Source organism: Ranitomeya variabilis, chromosome 3 (assembly GCF_051348905.1).
Source record: "Ranitomeya variabilis isolate aRanVar5 chromosome 3, aRanVar5.hap1, whole genome shotgun sequence".
Lineage (NCBI taxonomy): Eukaryota > Metazoa > Chordata > Amphibia > Anura > Dendrobatidae > Ranitomeya > Ranitomeya variabilis.
In genome coordinates, this window is record NC_135234.1 from 242,658,613 (window position 1) to 242,679,732 (window position 21,120).

A 21,120-nucleotide genomic window follows, 5' to 3' on the forward strand; every position below is an offset into this window, starting at 1 on the left:
GCCGAAGAAAAAGACAAATCAATGCCCATCTTAGCACAAAAAGATCGCCAAAATCTGGACACGAACTGGGACCCTCTGTCAGACACAATGTTCTCCGGAATACCATGCAAACGAACCACATTCTGAAAGAATAGCGGAACCAAATCAGAGGAGGAAGGTAATTTAGGCAAGGGCACCAAATGGACCATCTTAGAAAAACGATCACAAACCACCCAGATGACAGACATCCTCTGAGAGGCCGGAAGATCCGAAATAAAATCCATGGAAATATGCGTCCAGGGCCTCTTTGGGACAGGCAAAGGCAAAAGCAAACCACTGGCACGAGAACAGCAAGGCTTGGCCCGAGCACAAATCCCACAGGACTGCACAAAAGAACGCACATCCCGTGACAAGGAAGGCCACCAAAAGGACCTAGCCACCAAATCTCTGGTACCAAAAATCCCAGGATGACCCGTCAACACTGAACAATGAACCTCGGAAATAACTCTACTGGTCCATCTATCAGGGACAAACAGTCTCTCCGGTGGACAACGGTCAGGTCTATCGACCTGAAACTCCTGCAGCACCCGCCGCAAATCAGGGGAGATGGCAGACAAAATCACCCCCTCTCTGAGGATACCAGCCGGTTCAGGAACTCCCGGAGAGTCAGGCACAAAACTCCTAGAAAGGGCATCAGCCTTCACATTCTTAGAGCCCGGGAGGTATGAAACCACGAAATCGAAACGGGAGCAAAACAGTGACCATCGAGCATGTCTAGGATTCAGCCGCTTGGCTGACTCGAGATAAATCAAATTCTTGTGATCCGTCAAGACCACCACACGATGCTTGGCTCCCTCAAGCCAATGTCGCCACTCTTCAGATGCCCACTTCATTGCCAACAACTCCCGATTACCAACATCATAATTACGCTCGGCAGGCGAAAACTTTCTTGAAAAGAAAGCACATGGCTTCATCATAGAGCCATCAGAGCTTCTCTGAGACAAGACAGCCCCTGCTCCAATCTCAGAAGCATCAACCTCGACCTGAAAAGGGAGAGAAACATCCGGCTGACGCAAGACAGGAGCCGAAGAAAACCGACGTTTCAGCTCCTGAAAGGCCTCAACGGCCGCAGGAGACCAATTAGTCACATCAGCACCCTTTTTGGTCAGACCTGTCAAAGGCTTAACCACACTAGAAAAATTAGTGATGAAGCGACGGTAAAAATTAGCAAAGCCCAGGAACTTCTGAAGACTCTTCACAGATGTAGGTTGAGTCCAATCATAAATGGCCTGGACTTTAACTGGATCCATCTCGATAGTAGAAGGGGAAAAAATAAAGCCCAAAAAGGAAACCTTCTGGACTCCGAAGAGACATTTAGAGCCCTTCACAAACAAGGCATTAGCACACAGGACCTGAAATACCATCCTGACCTGCTTCACATGAGATTCCTAATCATCAGAAAAGACCAAAATATCATCCAGATATACAATCATGAATCTATACAGATACTCTCGGAAGATGTCGTGCATAAAGGACTGAAACATAGAAGGGGCATTAGAAAGCCCAAATGGCATCACCAAGTAGTCAAAATGGCCTTCGGGCGTATTAAATGCTGTTTTCCATTCATCGCCCTGTTTTATACGCACAAGATTATACGCTCCTCGAAGATCTATCTTGGTGAACCAACTAGCCCTCTTAATCCGAGCAAACAGATCGGACAGCAGAGGCAAAGGGTACTGAAATTTGACCGTGATTTTATTAAGAAGGTGATAATCAATACAGGGTCTCAAAGAACCATCCTTCTTGGCCACAAAAAAGAACCCTGCTCCCAATGGTGACGAGGATGGGCGAATATGTCCTTTCTCCAAGGACTCCTTTATATAACTCCGCATAGCAGCATGTTCAGGCACAGATAGATTGAAAAGTCGACCCTTAGGGAACTTACTACCAGGAATCAAATCTATAGCACAATCACAATCCCTATGAGGAGGTAGGGCACCGGATTTGGGCTCATCAAATACATACTGGTAATCCGACAAAAATTCAGTGACTTCAGAAGGAGTAGAAGCAGCAATTGACACCAAAGGAACATCGCCATGTACCCCTTGACAACCCCAACTAGACACAGACATTGATTTCCAATCCAATACTGGATTATGAACCTGCAGCCATGGCAAGCCCAAGACGACAACATCATGCAAATTATGTAACACCAGAAAACGAATATCCTCCTGATGTGCAGGAGTCATGCACATGGTCACTTGAGTCCAGTACTGAGGCTTATTCTTGGCCAATGGCGTAGCATCAATTCCCCTTAGTGGAATAGGGAACTGCAAAGGCTCTAAGAAAAAACCACAGCGCCTGGCAAAATCCAAATCCATCAGATTCAGGGCAGCACCTGAATCCACAAAAGCCATAACTGAGTAGGATGACAAAGAGCAAATCAAAGTAACAGACAAAATAAATTTAGGCTGTACAGTACCAATGGTGTCATGGTTCCCAATGGCAAGGGAACGTAAAAAACACATAAGTAACGAACGAGCTCTCGGGTGATGGAAACTCGAGTTGACCGTGAGCTAAATCTACCACACAACTAACAGTAGCCAGGGAGCATACCTACGGCTTCCTATATGCCACGCGCCAGCCGGAGGACTAACTACGCCTGGTAGAGGAAGAAACAGACCTGGCTTACCTCTAGGGAAATACCCCAAAAGATGATAGCAGCCCCCCACATGTAATAACGGTGAATTAAGAGGAAAAGACATACACAGTATGAAAGTAGATTTAGCAAAGAGAGGTCCACTTACTAGATAGTAGAAGGATACAAAAGAGGACTTCACGGTCAACTGAAAACCCTTTCAAAAACCATCCTGAAATTACTTTAAGACTCCTGTGTCAACTCATGACACAGGAGTGGCAATTTCAGCCCGCAAGAGCTTCCAGCTACAGAGAATTACAAAAACTGCAAACTGGACAAAAGGTACAAAACAAAAGGACAAAGTCCACTTAGCTGATCAGCAGACTAGTAGCAGGAACATGCAACCGAAGGCTCTGGTTACAATGATGACCGGCAAGGAAATGACTGGAGAGCAAGGCTAAATAGGAAACTCCCAAACACTGATGGAAGCAGGTGAACAGAAGAAGCAAAGTGCAAACAAGTCACCAGTACCACCAGCAACCACCAGGGGAGCCCAAAAAGCGGATACACAACACAATGGTGACCGACTTAGCGAACCTTTTAGTGCGCTTAGGACATTCGGAGATAGCATGAGTGGAGTCACCACAGTAAAAACACAACCCATTCTGACGTCTGTGATCTTGCCGTTCAATTCTGGTCAGAATCCTACCACATTGCATAAACTCAGGCTTCTGCTCAGAGAACACCGCCAGATGGTGCACAGGTTTGCGCTCCCGCAAACGCAGATCAATCTGAATGGCCAAGGACATTGATTCATTCAGACCTGCAGGCGTGGGGAACCCCACCATAACATCCTTAAGGGCTTCAGAAAGACCCTTTCTGAAAATCGCTGCCAGGGCACACTCATTCCATTGAGTGAGCACAGACCACTTCCTAAACCTCTGGCAGTAAACCTCCGCTTCATCCTGACCCTGAGACAGAGCCAGCAAGGTCTTTTCTGCCTGGTCGACTGAATTAGGCTCCTCATAAAGCAATCCGAGCGCCAGAAAAAAACGGATCTACATTTAGCAATGCAGGATCTCCTGGCGCCAGGGAAAATGCCCAATCCTGATGGTCGCCACATAACAAGGAAATAATAATTTTAACTTGCTGAGTAGGGTCACCAGAAGAGCGGGGTTTCAGAGCAAGAAACAATTTGCAATTGTTTTTAAAATTCAGAAACTTAGATCTATCTCCAGAAAATAAATCAGGAATTGGTATTCTAGGCTCTAATATAGGATTCTGAACTACATAATCCTGAATGCTTTGTACCCTTGCAGTGAGATGATCCAAACTAGAGGACAGATCTTGAATGTTCATATCTGCAGCTGAGTCCTGAACCACCCAGAGATTAAGGGGAGGAGAGAAGCAAAACACACTGCAGAGAAAAAAAAAATGAGCTCAGAACTTCTCTTATCCCTCTTTTGTGAGGCATTAACACTTTATGGGCCAGCTGTACTGTTATGGACCTAGTGGTTAGGAACACTTGAGATGACCTGATAGGTAAACCAGAAATATAGGACAAGCTCTGGGGACGTGGAAACTTTACTGACCACAACCCTGATCCTATCACACACACTGTAGGCAGCCGTGGAGCGTACCTAACTCTCCCTAGACGCCTCTTCACAGCCTGAGAACTAGCTACCCCTAGAGAGAGAAACAAAAGCCTCACTTGCCTCAGAGAAATTTCCCCAAAAGTAAAGTCAGCCCCCACAAATAATGACGGTGAGTTCAGAGGAAAATACAAACATAGGAATGAAAACAGGTTTTAGCATAGGAGGCCCACTAGTACTAAATAGTAAGAAGATAGCAAGGGAACTGTGCGGTCAGTATAAAATACTACAAAAATATCCACGCAGAGAATACTAAAGACCCTCACACCGACTCACGATGTGAGGGAGCAACTCTGCTCCCCAGAGCTTCCAGCTAGCAAGAAAATAGCATATAAGCAAGCTGGACTGAACTTAACATATACTGAGAAACATTTTCCAAAAGCAGTGAGCAAAAATGAACTAGCATGAACTTAGCTTCTCCAAGAGGAGACAGGTCACACGAGAAGTCCCAGAGAGATCTGAACCAATACTGAATACAACGACAGCTGGCAACAAGTAAAGATCTAGGTGGAGTTAAATAGGCAGCAGCACAGCAGAAAACGAGGCAGCTGGAGCCCAGCTAAAGACCAGCAGTATCACTCAAAGCCACCAGAGGGAGCCCACGAACAGAACTCAACAAAGTACCATTCACGACCACAGGAGGGAGCCCGAGAACGGAATTCACAACAGTACACCCCTCTTGAGGAGGGGTCACCGAACCCTCACCAGAGACCCCAGGCCGATCAGGACGAGCCAAATGAAAGGCACGAACCAAATCGGCAGCATGGACATCAGAGGCAACAACCCAGGAATTATCTCAGTAAGGCGAATGTCTATACGCACACAATGCTGTATAAATGTCTCTAGCTCTTGTGGTGACTCAGAGCGAGCTAGTTCATCTTTTACAATACTAGACAGACCCCTTTTAAAAATAGGCAATTGTGCATAACTGTCCCAATTAGTATCTACCGCTAATCTCCTGAATTCAGGAGCATACTCAATAACAGAACGTTTAGCCTGGCGTAAAGACAATAAAGCAGATTCAGCGGTTGCACGGCGATTAGGATCATCAAACATTAATGCCATAGCGGCCAAGAAATCATCCAAGTTATTTAACCGTGGGTCACGAGACTCAATCATCGGATTCGCCCAGGCGAGTGCTCATGAGGTCAGCAGCATTATTACACACAAAACTTTGGATCTATCAGTAGGAAAACAGTCAGCATGCACATCAAAATATAGCATACATTGATATAGCATAAATTTGTCGCGATCACCATTAAATCTGAATGGGGCAACATAGGTGGGCTAGCTGGTGGCGGTTGCCCAGAGGGTAAAGTCGCTTGTGCAGCTATTTGCGTGCTTATGTCCTGAAAAGCCCGTCCATACTGGGACTCTATGCCAGCAAGTTTGTTTTCCTGGGCTGCCATGCGGGTGCTTAAGTCCTGCAAAGTTTGTTCAAACACTTGTTGATTGTGTTCAATGCTTCCAAACTTCTTTTGCAGACTTTCCACATCTTTCTGCAGTGATCTAATTATGGACAACACCTGCTCTAATCTGCTTTCTGCAGTCATTGTTCCAGCAGTCTCCTCTTTACTGGCTAGAGTATCCTGTAATAATTATAGGGGATAACTCAGGAGACTATTTGCGTGGAACAAGACAACTACAGGACACAGTTTTATAAGTGGTAAAGTCTATATTATCACATGGTGATTCAAACAGGTGCAGAGAGAAACTCAAGTCCACAACACTTGGTGTAAATATTAAACGCAGCTTAGCAGTCTATAGGGAACTTCAGAGGAAAATGCAATCACGCAGAAAGTCTATGAAGCACAGTTATTCTTAAGGATACTTGACACGAATAAGTCCTTGTTTTAGTCCAAACACAGATAGATATGCTTATAAGGCAGTTCAAGCAATGTCTTATCTCAACCAGGAAGGCCTGGGTGATAATCTCAGGTTTAAGCAGAGCAGCAACAGCTTACATGTCCAGCAAATGCAGATGGAAGTAAATACGATCAGCAGATGAAGGAGGATTACTGGAAACTGGTGTATGCAGCAGGAACTCAGAGCAGAGTAGCAGGATAACCACACAGGTTCACAGGAGCAGGTATATAGCCAGGGAGTCACCAGAGTCAGGAGCTGGATGCAAGGCAGAATACTCTAGCACAGACTGAAGGCTGGGGTGGAGTTTTATAGCAGGAAGACACAGTCTACATGAGACCAAAGACGCCATCTTGGAAAAGGGCAGTAATGCACAAAAGGTAATAAAAATGTTCAGAGTCCTGACAGATGGAGGAGGAGATGGAGAGTAATCATCATGGTGGAGAAAGGTAAGTGTGGACTGTAGGAAGCTTGGCACAAATGGATGACCTTATGTAGCACTGCCTTTACCGTGACCCTCACATTACTTTAATCTTGGCCAAAAAAAGTACTGGTTAATCACCTTGCTAAACCCATGCTACAAGGAGAACCTTGCATTTCTTCTTCCTAAGGCGGAGAGGTCTAATAAGATGGTGCAATACCAGAAGGCCTTTGTGGAAAATAGGTTGAAATAATTGCCATCAGACAATGCTAGTGGCAGGGAGAAAGCTTCCATGCCCAACCAAGAAGGAGAAGCGAGGGCGACACACACCAGGTACAGCAGAGGTACCGAGGCATGAGCCAATTTCAAATTCAGTGACCAGGGCCTAATAACCAGGTATTTTTGACAAGGAGGGAAAAAAATTTTAAATGGTCAAGCAATAACTGTCCAATAAAACGTACTCCCTAATCCCTCTGTGACTTTCAGCTTTTGGGTCTTAAAGCTGGACACCTTGCATGAGCTGTCCCTCTATACTGTACCATGGAGGTGTTGTGCTGCACTGCTGATAGCTTATTGTCTGAGCAAGTTTTTAGTGTTATCGGGGTGGTCAAAAACAGACATGTGCTTTCGGCTGTCAACTGAGAATGCTGACAGGCTCACTATGATAAAAAAATAAACAAGACCTCAATTAGGCCCGACTTTTCCACACAACCAAATGACAGCTGCATATAAAATGTTTTTTTAATCTTCAATATTTATGTGGCGGTACACTTTCAAAATATTTGCATGAGGTCAGTTGTTGCCTTCAAGGATCTATGGATGACTGGATGACCATGCTTATCATTTTTCCTTGGATTTGCACTTTTTGTAATGCTTTTATGAGTGTAGGAGTACATCAACTACACTTTCAAAATATTTTAATGAAGCCGTCCAGTAGTTGACTTCAATGGTCTTTGGATAACTGGATGACTTTTCTTATAATTTTTTCCTGGTTTTGCACTTTGTACAAATCCTTTATGAGTGTAGGAGAACATCAACTACACTGTTAAAATATTTAAATTAGGTCAGTTGTTGCCTTCAAGGATCTATGGATGACCCTACTTATCATTTTTTCTTGGCTTTGCACTTTGTGCAATGGTTTTATGAGTGTAGGAGTACATCGACTACACTTTCAAAATATTTTAATGACGCCGCCCAGTAGTTGCCTTCAATGGTCTTTGGATAGCTGGATGACTTTTCCTATAATTTTTTCCTGGGTTTGCACTTTGTACAAATCCTTTATGAGTGTAGGAGAACATCAACTACACTGTTAAAATATTTAAATGAGGTCAGTTGTTGCCTTCAAGGATCTATGGATGACTGGATGACCCTACTTATCATTTTTTCCTAGCTTTGCACTTTGTGCAATGTTGTTATGATTGTAGGAGTACATCATCTACACTTTTAAAATATTTGAATGAGCCCCTTCAGTTGTTGCCTTCAAAGGTCTATGGATGACCCTTCTTACAATTTTTTCATGGTTTTATGAGTGTAAAAGTGCTACAACTACACTTTCTCAATTTTTTTAATGGGGCACTCCAGTTGGTGCATTCAAGGGTGTATGGATGACCCACCTTATAATTGTTTTCTGGTTTAGCAAAGTGTGCCGGGTCATTATAAGTGTGGGAGTACCACAACTATACTTTGTTCATATTTGAATGAGATACTTTAGTTGGTGCCTTCAAGGGTTTATGTATGACCAGGCATGTAATCTTTTGCAGGCTTTGCACTGGGTGCAGAGCTTTTATGAGTTTGGGAGTAACACAATTACACTTTAACATTATTTAAATGAGACCCTACAATTGATGCCCTGAAGAGTATATGAATGACCTTGCATGCAATTTTTAACAGGCTTTGCATGTCTTCAGAGCTTTTATGAGTGTGGGAGTACCACAACTACACTTTGTTCACAATATATGAATGAGACACTATGTTCACAATATATGAATGAGACACTACAGTTGGTGCCCTGAAAAGTGCATGGATTATCCTGCTTCTAATTTTTGACAGCCTTTGCACTTAGTGCATAACCTTTATGAGTCTAGGAGTATCACTACATGAAAATTTGAACATAATCTGTATGAGGCTCTCTTTTATGTCTAATACAATATGTAAAATTTCTATTTTTTTTTTAAATCCTTTTTTAAATTTTGCCTTACATACAAGTCAAATATAGGAGAAAATGTTTATTAACATTTTGTTTTTCCTGTAAACTCCATTTTCTCATCGATTTTGAATGTTTTATTGTCATTCCTTAAAGTGGAATAAAAGTGTGACACCATTGTTCTCACAGGGATCTGTGAGACAGAGATGCTTCCAGGGGTCTCCCCCATGCTGTTCTTCTTCCATTCAGCACTTTTTCCATTCATTTCAACATTTTCACTGCCCCTTTTCCCCAGAACTCCTTGTAGGATCTGCCATAAAAATGCTCGGATTTCCTATTGACTCCCATTATAGTCGTTACTTGAAACGAGCATCTGAGCATTAGAAATTGCTCGGTTCAAGTAATGAGTATCTGAGAATTTTAGCGCTCCCTCATGCCTAGTAAGCCGTATTTATACATTCTAAAATATTGGTTAATCTCATTTCAGTTTTATAGATCAAATGTGGCTTCATCTCAAAAGGTCATGCTTATAGGTCTCGAATATCTTGGATTATTTATTTTATTTTGCAAATAAATGGGGATGCAAACAGAACCTTTACCAAATACTATGATCACTTTTAAACCTTCTAATCAACTTCTGCGCAGATTTGGGTCTGCACAAGCTTTTTAATACATAGAGATGCACCTGATGTGTTTTTCCACTTCCAACTTAAAGGAAAACTGTCAGCAGGATTGTGCACAGTAACCTACAGACAGTGTCAGGTCGGTGTCATTATGCTGATTAAAATTATACCTGGGTTGGTGAAATCTGTCTTGTGGATGTTGTTTAATTCCTATTTTCAGTTTTGAGTTAATGATATGCTCGTGCTTCGATGCGAGCCTGTTGGGGGTGTCTTCATAATGTGCTCTGATTAGGTATTCATCAGTAAGAAATGGATGAATACATCAGTATGAAAATTGTACATTCACACTGAAGGCATCAAAACTACGAAATAACACATGTGAAATTATATACTTAACAAAAAAGTGTGAAACAACTGAAATTATGTCTTATATTCTAGGTTCTTCAAAGTAGCCACCTTTTGCTTTGATGACTGCTTTGCACACTCTTGGCATTCTCTTGATGAGCTTCAAGAGGTAGTCACCGGGAATGGTTTTCAATTCACAGGTGGCCCTGCCAGGTTTAATAAGTGGGATTTCTTGCCTTATAAATGGGGTTGGGACATCAGTTGTGTTGTGCAGAAGTCTGGTGGATACACAGCTGATAGTCCTACTGAATAGACTGTTAGAATTTGTACTATGGCAAGAAAAAAGCGGCTAAGAAAAACGAGTGACCATCATTACTTTAAGAAATGAAGGTCAGTCAGTCCGAAAAATTGGGAACACTTTGAAAGTGTCCCCAAGTGCAGTGGCAAAAACCATCAAGCGCTACAAAGAAACTGGCTCACATGAGGACCGCCCCAGGAAAGGAAGACCAAGAGTCACCTCTTCTTCTGAGGATAAGTTTATCCGAGTCACCAGCCTCAGAAATCGCAGGTTAACAGCAGCTCAGATTACATCACTCAGATACAGTGATGTACAGACCTTTCCTTCCTTGATCTCTACCAAAACGTCCAGGAATTCTAACCGCTGACCACCAAACACCGATGTGAAGGCCATGTTCATACTATTGCCCCTATTCAGTTGTGTCACAAAATTATTGAAAACCTCCTCTGTGTCGTCCCAGACCAACACTATATCGTCGATATATCTTTGATAAAATTTAATATGCCGCAGAAAATTATTCCTGTTTGAATAGACGTATTTCTCCTCAAAGAGACCCAAAATAGATTGGCGAAAGTACACGCTGCCGGAGTCCCCATCGCAGTCCCCACTTCTTGCACGTACCATTCATCCAAGAACATGAAAGCATTGTGAGTCAGGATAAAATCCAACCCCTCACATATGAAATTAATAAATTCACGACTTTTACTAGTAGTGCACAAAATCCGCTCAATGGCCTCCGCTCCTGCCTTCTGAGGGATTCTCGAGGACGAGGACTAAGGATCTGGAAACAGATATCACAGCATAACGATAATGTCACGTTCAGAAAGGAGTGGGAGAGCATTATGCTGAAGTGCTCTCAAGATTTATTAGCGTTGGTGTTGAGAACTAATTTGCAGAGTTATGATGCATTAAATGGTGAACTGATTAAAACACAAACGGAACTTAAATCCAGGCTATCTGATAGTCAATGGTCTGCTTTCAATAAAAAACTGGACAGCAGACTCACGCCCATCCAAGTAAATGTCAAACAAAGGAAAAGAGACAAATTTGTTTGTGATAAAATGGACTTTGACACAGGCCGTATTTTCACTTGGAATAGTACTAAAGAAAATGTCAGTAGAGACAGGAACATCGGTAATTGGAGGAAAAGGAACGGAAATAAACATAAATACCGCAAAGGAGATTATTTGACCACTGAATCTGAATCCAGCTTGAGTGATGGGGTGGTTAATTCGACCGGTTCGTTGGAGTTGTTACCAGTAACAGAGACTGAGATCCCAGGGGTGTCGACCCCTTTAGGAGAAAGACCCGGAGGGGGAGAAGGAAGAATCAGGACAGGAAAGCAGCGCAAACGGAAGCATGTAGCCTGGAGTCGACGATACTAAATGCTCCGGTTGAAGACGCAGTGATTAATTTGACAGATCATGTTTTGACTCCAGCCCATTTGTCGTTGTTATCTAAAGGTTTGGGGTTTTGTATGCCGCAGGAGTTTGATATGACTGATTTTAAGATAGACTTGTTCAAATCCATTAGTAAAATTCACTTGTTTAAAGCATTTAATAATAAAGCTTCAGCCAGCATTGTCCCAGAGGGAGAGAGTCCGTGCTCGATTGGCCCATTGGGGTTCATGGCAGGAACAGGGGCTCTAGCCGATATGGGGGAGGAGGCAAAATTATTGTTGGGCATAAATGAGGAGCCGAGTGTGTTGGCTGACACAGATGGAGACAGGATTACTGCCTTCAGGGGAGGAGTTCCCTCGAGGTTTATGCCGGTCACTTCCCCTGGTAACCTAGTGGATTTATTCGAGGCACAGGTCATCAAAGATATTGAGGCATTAATATATCAGAAACCCCCTAGCAATTTGGCAGTTGAGGAAATTAAGGCCCTACGAGAGATATGTTCTTGGGAAGACACAGTAGTGCGGGCGGCTGACACAGGGGGTAAGATGGTGTTACTTCCCAGATCTCACTATATCGCCGAGGCAGAGAGGCAGCTGTCAGATAGTGTGGTATATAGGCGACTATCAGGGAGCCCAATACAGAAGTATAAAACAGAATTGAGGTCCTATTTGAGGAAATATGTGGAACTCGGTATTATTACACAGAGAAAGGCGGAGAAATTGCTGCCGGAGTTCCCCACCAGACCCCACTGGTATCATATTCCTAAAGTGCACAAGTCCGTTCAATGTCCTCCTGGGCGACCTATCGTGGCTGGGATACGGTCACTCACTGAGCCCCTGTCCAAGTACATTGATTCGTTATTGCGCCCGCTGCTTAAAGACATCCCTGCATATTTGAAGGACAACAATTCCTTCCTTCTGAGTATTCAAGGTTTTGAATGGCAGGAGAATTACTCTTTAGCTTCAATAGATGTAGAAAGCTTATATACGAGAATCCCTCAGAAGGCAGGAGTGGAGGCCGTTGAGAGGATTTTGTGCAGTACTAGTAAAAGTCGTGAATTTATTAATTTCATATGTGAGGGGTTGGATTTGCTACCAAGGTCTTTTTTGCCAGATGGATCAAATACTTATTTCTCACTGCAAAATACAAATACATTTATATAATTTATACAATGTGATTTTCTGGATTTTATTTTTCATATTCTGTCTCTCAATGTTAAAATTAACCTACCCTTAAAATTATAGACTGTTCATGTCTTTGTCAGTGGGCAAACTTACAAATTCAGCAAGGGATCAAATACTTATTTCCCGCACTGTATAATGAACGCTTTCTACTTATACCCTATGGACTGTTTACATTAGTATACTGTATGCTCCACTCCCTTTTTCCTGGATACTATATCCATATTTTAATACTTAGTGGATACTTATACACATATATGTTTGCATAAATTGCATTTTATTAATGTTTTATTCTTTCTGCTATGCTTCTATTATGACTTTTGACTTAATTTATTATGGGTATATGTATGTGCATAATGTCATCAGTCGATGTAGTTTTGTCTCATGGTAAACTATTTTGCTCTTGATGTTGGCTTGTCCCCACCTCTTTTTCATAAAGACTTTGCATTACATGCTAACCTTTGTATTTTAATATATTTCAATAAAATATATTTATACCTTTTGAGATACCTTTTGTATCTCAGTTTTCTTTTTGTTTTTCTATACTTAATATTACCCTGTGGCTAGCACTAGTTTCAATGCTAAATATATCCCACGATTCAAACAGGTAGAGGATGATTTACAGTAGCCTGATGGTATACTTACAATCTGTCCTGGATGGGGTTGATAGATTATGTTAATATTAAATTATTACCTTAGATGCTGTATCATTTTTGAACTTTATCCATATTTGTCTATATGAACAGTCTATGAGCAGATGTCTTCATAAGCTCACAAAAACTGAAGACACAACATAATTTGGCGTTAGGTTGGAAACACATATGTCATTTTTTATACAGTTGAAGTCCAGCTTTTGGTGTAGATTTTTATGCTAAGTGAAAAGTAGTATTTCCAATTCCTGTTGAATACATTTCTGGCTTTGGCCCGAAACCGGCAACACAAACTGCATATGTATTTCCATAATTAGTGTGGTTTCAAACAAATTAAAGTCAAGGAAGACTTTTTTTTATTGGTGTAGGACACAAATTAAATATAAGACTCAAATCACTAATAAAAAGAAATTAGTTTATTGTAACTCAAATAGACAAAAAAGAGAAATGGTAAAATACAAAGTTACATAGGTGGAAGTAATCAGATGAACAGGGACTCACAGGCAAGAAATAAAATTACCAATTGCAATTATGAATAAACAGTACCGTATTTTCCGGCGTACAAGACGACTTTTTAACCCCTGAAAATCTTCTTAAAAGTCGGGGGTCGTCTTGTACGCCGGGAATCGCCTTGTACGCCGGGTGTATATGGTGGGTGGGGAGTGGTCCTGATGATGATGAGGGGGCGTCTCACAGTAAAGTGAGTATCCCCCATTACCTTATCATAGCGCTGCAGCGTGGGGTCTCTGTGCTGGGAGCGGCGGCTGCTGTGCTGTGGTGCGGCGGCTCCTCTTCTGCAGTGTGGGGCCTCTGGTGCTGTGGGGCGGTGGCGGCGGCGTATCTTCATGCAGTCGGGGCTCCTCCGGCATCTCAAAGAATGGAAGCCCCGCCGGCAACTCCATCGGTGTAATGCGGTGGCCTCCGGGAAAATGGCCGCTGCTTAGATTCAGATCTCGTGTCCCGAGATTTCGGGACGAGATCTGAATCTGAGCATGCGCAGCCCCCAGCGGCCATTTTCCCGGAGGCCACCGCATCGCACCTATTGAGCTGCCTCCGGGAAAATGGCCGCTGCTCAGATTCAGATCTCGTCTTCCGAGATCTCGGGACGAGATCTGAATCTGAGCAGCGGCCATTTTCCCGGAGGCCACCGCATTGTACCGATGGAGTTGCCGGCGGGGCCTCCAGGCTTTAATGAGATGCCGGAGGAGCCCCGACTGCATAAAGATACGCCGCCGCCGCCACCCCACAGCACAGAGGCCCCACACTGCAGAAGAGGAGCCGCCGCACCACAGCACAGCAGCCGCCGCTCCCAGCACAGAGACCCCACGCTGCAGCGCTATGATAAGGTAATGGGGGATACTCACTTTCCTGTGAGACGCCCCCTCGTCGTCATCAGGATCACTCCCCCCCCAAAAAAAGGCACATATTCACCGGCCCTATAAGACGACATACGGTGTATAAGAAGACCCCCGACTTTTAAGAAGATTTTATTTTTTAACTGGTAAAGTTGGGGGGTCGTCTTATACGCCCAGTCGTCTTATACGCCGGAAAATACGGTAATTAGTAGCCAATTATTCAAAGCATGTACATTATCAAATAAAGAGTCATAAAATTATTTAAAAAGTTAACTGACAGCAGGTTAAAGGAGTGTTCCATTTTTAAAAAAATACACCAGAAACTGTTCCTGTAATGTAAAATTACAAAGTTTGATAGTACCCTCCCTTCCACTCTCCAGCAAAGTCTACCCGCCACTGCTCCAGTTGAATTGTTTTGGCCGTAGCAGTGTTGCCACGTTGACAGTTCAATTCACTACTGCTGCCAAAGCACAGAGACCAGGAGATCGATGAATACTATGTGGCTTTCTTCTTCTACATTACAGAAATTATTTGGGGCCCACTTTAATAAAATCTGGCTTTTCAATTATCTAAGTTAGACTAGAGAGTCCATGAAAATATACTGAAAAGTACACAAATTACATTTGATCTTCTTCAAAATTGTTGACTATCACGCTAAGTTGTTTGGGGGAATATCAAGAGTGTGCTAAGCTATTTTCATGGCACAGAGTGGCTCGGCTACTCTACGAATGTTAGTTGAAGCTCAAATAATAGAATAATTTGCATTACAGGTCCTTCTCAAAAAATTAGCATATAGTGTTAAATTTCATTATTTACCATAATGTACTGATTACAATTAAACTTTCATATATTATAGATTCATTATCCACCAACTGAAATTTGTCAGGTCTTTTATTGTTTTAATACTGATGATTTTGGCATACAACTCCTGATAACCCAAAAAACCTGTCTCAATAAATTAGCATATTTCACCCGTCCAATCAAATAAAAGTGTTTTTTAATAACAAACAAAAAAACCATCAAATAATAATGTTCAGTTATGCACTCAATACTTGGTCGGGAATCCTTTGGCAGAAATGACTGCTTCAATGCGGCGTGGCATGGAGGCAATCAGCCTGTGACACTGCTGAGATGTTATGGAGGCCCAGGATGCTTCAATAGCGGCCTTAAGCTCATCCAGAGTGTTGGGTCTTGTGTCTCTCAACTTTCTCTTCACAATATCCCACAGATTCTCTATGGGGTTCAGGTCAGGAGAGTTGGCAGGCCAATTGAGCACAGTAATACCATGGTCAGTAAACCATTTACCAGTGGTTTTGGCACTGTGAGCAGGTGCCAGGTCGTGCTGAAAAATGAAATCTTCATCTCCATAAAGCATTTCAGCCGATGGAAGCATGAAGTGCTCCAAAATCTCCTGATAGCTAGCTGCATTGACCCTGCCCTTGATGAAACACAGTGGACCAACACCAGCAGCTGACATGGCACCCCACACCATCACTGACTGTGGGTACTTGACACTGGACTTCAGGCATTTTGGCATTTCCTTCTCCCCAGTCTTCCTCCAGACTCTGGCACCTTGATTTCCGAATGACATGCAAAATTTGCTTTCATCAGAAAAAAGTACTTGGGACCACTTAGGTAAAGTGGCTTTACCTGGGGAATGCGGCACCTGTAGCCCATTTCCTGCACACGCCTGTGCACGGTGGCTCGGGATGTTTCCACACCAGACTCAGTCCACTGCTTCCTCAGGTTCCCCAAGGTCTGGAATCGGTCCTTCTCCACAATCTTCCTCAGGGTCCGGTCACCTCTTCTCGTTGTACAGCGTTTTCTGCCACATTTTTTCCTTCCAACAGACTTACCATTGAGGTGCCTTGATACAGCACTCTGGGAACAGCCTATTTGTTGAGAAATTTCTTTCTGGGTCTTACCCTCTTGCTTGAGGGTGTCAATGATGGCCTTCTTGACATCTGTCAGGTCGCTAGTCTTACCCATGATGGGGGTTTTGAGTAATGAACCAGGCAGGGAGTTTTTAAAAGCCTCAGGTATCTTTTGCATGTGTTTAGAGTTAATTAGTTGATTCAGAAGATTAGGGTAATAGGTCGTTTAGAGAACCTTTTCTTGATATGCTAATTTATTGAGACAGGTTTTTTGGGTTATCAGGAGTTGTATGCCAAAATCATCAGTATTAAAACAATAAAAGACCTGACAAATTTCAGTTGGTGGATAATGAATCTATAATATATGAAAGTTTAATTGTAATCATTACATTATGGTAAATAATGAAATTTAACACTATATGCTAATTTTTTGAGAAGGACCTGTATATTTTTTTTTTTTGGATCACTGCATAGTGTCATTTGTATTACAATTAAGTTGGAATAATGTTTATATTAGTTTAAACTGTTTAGAAATGGAAATATAACAAAATATCAAAAGTAGGTGTGCTCCAAGTCATGAGACCACTCCTAAAAAGCTGTAGACAAATGATTTGTGATGAGCGAGTGTGCTTGTCACTCAAGTTTTCTGAGCATGCTCGGGTGATCTCCAATTATCTTGGGCGTGCTCGTAGATTATGTTTGTGTCCACGCAGCTGCATGATTTGCAGCTGTTAGACAACCTGAACACATGCAGGGATTGCCTGTTTGTTACGGAATCCCCACATGTATTAAGGCTGTCTAGCAGCCTCAAATCATGCAGCTGTGGGAACTGTTATGATCCCAGTGGCTTAGGATCACAAATCTAACCAGCTAAGTCAGAGATAATAGGACAAGCTCTGGGGATGTGGTAACTGGACTGACCGCAAAACCTGATCCTAACCAAACACACTAAAGTTAGCCGTGGAACGTTTCCTGAAATCCTAGACGTCTCTTCACGGCCTGAGAAACTGACTACCCCTAGAGATAAAGTAAGACCTCACTTGCCTCAGAGAAATAACCCCAAAGATATAGAACAGCCCCCCACAAATAATAACCGTGAGTTAAGAGGAAAAGACAAACGCAGAGATGAAACAGGTTAAGCAAATGAGGCCCGCTAACACTAGATAGCAGAAAATAGCAAGGGATCTGTGCGGTCAGTAAAAAACCCTATACAAAAATATCCACGCAGAGAATGCGAGAACCCCCACACCAACTCAGGATGTGGGGGGAGCAACTCAGCACCCCAGAGCTACCAGCAAGCAGAGAAATCACATATTAGCAAGCTGGACAAAACTCATAATATTCTAGGAAACATATTGAACATAGATGAGCAAGAATAAGCAAACAGAACTTAGCTTCTCATGGAGAGACTGATAACGGATGTAGACAGGAGCAATCAGAATAGCACTGAATACAACGACAGCAGGCATAGACTGAGAGTCCAAGTGAGCTTAAATAGAAACCCAGCCCACAGATTACGAGACAGCTGATGCCAGTCACAAACCTGCAGAAAGACAGCACTCACACAGTACCACTTGTGACCACAAGAGGGAGCCCAGAAATAGGGTTCACAACAGGGAACACAAACATATTCTACGAGCACGCCCAAGATACTCGGAGAACACCCGGGCATGCTCGAAAACTCGAGTAATGAGCACACTCGCTCATCACTACTAATGATCACTCCCAAGAAGCTGCAGACTATTCTCAGCGTAACAACCACCATGTCACACAATTCACAGCCAGTGACATGTATGATATTGTCATTCTTATATAGAATTTTTGCCAATTCTTAAATATTTTGCAGTGATAAATAAGCTCATATTCTCTTTTACAGTAGGAACTGTATTGCAGAATTTCATTTGTACCATTTGTGCATTCATTTCCACAAACCTCTAATCTCCAGCCACTTATTTTATGAGGAAAATAATAGGATGCTAGGTTACATTTTCTGATAGGCTATATCTGGTTTTATACTTGGTATGACATGCCGGGAATTTATCATACAGAAAATTGATGATACACATGTAGGCAAATATCTTCACAAATTATCTCTTATTACCAAATAGGTTGTGATGCTTCTTATTCAAGTGTTCAGCTTTCCATTCAATCTGCGGTGCTCGATCTGACACTGAAAATAAACAGCATAAGCCTGGAAAGGTTGTCGCAAGGGAAAAAGAGAACTTGTCAGGCGAGAGTGTGAGAGCTGGCCTGATGATAATGTGGCATGACATCTCTGAAATGAGACACTGGTTGCCATGGAGAAGCGAAAGGGGGGACAATTTCTCCAGAGGCCAAAATAAAACATGCTTTAAATTATGTTTGATTAGAATTTAGATCATGTAACTCTGTGACTGGACCTTTTTTTCTTTACTCGGTGGAAGAATTACGCTTTGCTATAGCCTTGTGTCTCCCTATGATTTATTTTACATAGTGTGTTGAATAGTTAAACATGAAAACCTCAGATTTCGATATCCAAACTTAAAATTCTAGATGCTGATCCTTGAGATCCTAGTTTTTATAAATACCCTATTCTTTAAAATTTTCAACTACAATAATATTAAAAACATCCTATTAGATTTGTATTACCGACAAACTTTAAATATAAATGTGAATCATATTTTCAACCTGAAAAATTTCAATACCATGTCATTTTCTTATTTTATGTTTATTTTTGCCACAGTATGTACAGAAGTCAACTGAAGATTGAAGTTTATGATGGTATAAGCGCAGCTATTGTTCCATAATGCCAACTAAGTTTGACATTAACAACTGACAATTAGTGATTATGCAGACGAATGGACTGAGACTTGTTGCGGTATTTATTTTCCCTTGCAAAATAATTGTAATACAAATCTTTACCTGCAAATTAGGTCTCGATTAAGCTTTTTGTGTTTGGTAATGTCAAATTTCCCAATTACATTTTACCAGGGATGAGGAATGTCAAATTAATCCCTTATCGAAGATCTTCTACAACATAAAAAATAAAATGTACAATAAATTATACATAAATACTAATTTAAAGTTGGTGTTTGTTTTATCATTGTGAAAAAAATGATATATAGAATATGTTGTTTAATGATTTAATAATGGGGTGTTAAAATGGCATTGCATGGCTACTGAGCTGGCCTCCAGTTAGGGAGCATATAAACAGTGCCAGTGAGGATTTCAGTGTTTGAAAGTTGTTACATGCTCCTTATGTTATTAATATCATTGATGTTTGCAATTTATCTGCATGAGCTGCTAACAATCAAGAAAAAGCAAAACATGATTAGAAAAGAAAATTGAATGATCAATGAAATTGGGTGTGAGGTTATCCTGATAACTGGAATGACTTGAAAAACATGGGAAATAGGTAAAATGGGAAAGTAAACAAAAAAGACTAGAGAAAAATATGGAACCATTCACACAAACATGCATGTCATCCTTGTGCAAAGGTCATGCTAATCTTTCTCTGCATTATTCCAGTTTTAGCATATGTGCTACACTTGCAAAACATACATGCTTTTGCTACATCATTAATATGGATTATTATGATCGAATGCAGCTTGCACATTTAATTATGAGAATTGCTTTAAAAACTGCTAATATAATTGAATTGTTCACAGTCTTATTTTACATTTATATCTAGTAATATAATATTAGATATTTTTACAATTATGACACTTTAAGAAATCACCTTGGCCTCAAAGTATTAGTCACTTATATTATTCCCACCTAAATTGCTCAATACAAACAATAAAGTTATTATTATGCAAGGAACCTGTCTTTACCATTTCACGAATAAATAGACATTTTTTTCTATTTTAAGTGTGGAATGATTTAGCACCATAAGATTGTTCTTTGACTGACTAGCCAAGTATTTATATGCACTTTTATGTTATACTAGATTGTGGCCCGATTCTAATGCATCGGGTATTCTAGAATATGCATGTCCCCGTAGTATGTGATTCGCGGCAGACTGTGCCCGTCGCTGATTGGTCGAGGCAACCTTTATGACATCATCGTCGCCATGGCAACCATTATGACATCATCGTCGCCATGCTGTGCCCATCTCTGATTGGTCGAGGCCGCCCGACAAACCGTCGACCATTCCATATAAGGTATGGTCTACAAACCGCCAACCACTCCATATAAGGTATGGTCTACAAACCGCCGACCACTCCATATAAGGTATGGTCTACAAACCGCCGACCACTCCATATAAGGTATGGTCTACAAACCGCCGACCACTCCATATAAGGTATCCTGTTTGTAGACCATACCTTATATGGAGTGATTTCCAGGACAGACAGACAGACAGACAGACAGACAGACAGAAAGACAGACAGACAGACAGACAGACAGACAGACAGACGGAAAAACCCTTAGACAATTATATATATAGATTATATGTTATATATTCATTTTAGGCTTTAAAAAAAATTACAATATAGGGTAAAGGCCGAAAACTATTATCGTCTAATCTTGACTAGTGTTGAGCGATACCGTCCGATACTTGAAAGTATCGGTATCGGAAAGTATCGGCCGATACCGGCAAAGTATCGGATCCAATCCGATACCGATACCCGATACCAATACAAGTCAATGGGACTCAAGTATCGGACGGTATTCCTGATGGTTCCCAGGGTCTGAAGGAGAGGAAACTCTCCTTCAGGC

The 21,120-nt window shown here is 41.8% G+C and overlaps 1 long non-coding RNA gene and 1 other non-coding gene across 2 annotated transcripts in view; one reads left to right on the forward strand and one right to left on the reverse strand.

Annotated features, from left to right (window-relative positions):
- Positions 1 to 19,429, forward strand: part of LOC143818124 (uncharacterized) — a 145,624-nt gene extending 126,195 nt beyond the window's left edge. Inside the window, exon 3 of the long non-coding RNA XR_013224329.1 lies at positions 19,145 to 19,429. This is a non-coding gene — a long non-coding RNA (uncharacterized LOC143818124). The remainder of the gene's footprint in view (positions 1 to 19,144) is intronic.
- Positions 19,430 to 19,849: 420 nt separating this feature from the next.
- On the reverse strand, positions 19,850 to 19,958 carry LOC143764080 (U6 spliceosomal RNA). The gene has a single exon (XR_013213054.1). It is a non-coding gene; the product is annotated as a U6 spliceosomal RNA (small nuclear RNA).
- Between the last annotated feature and the right edge of the window lie 1,162 nt (positions 19,959 to 21,120).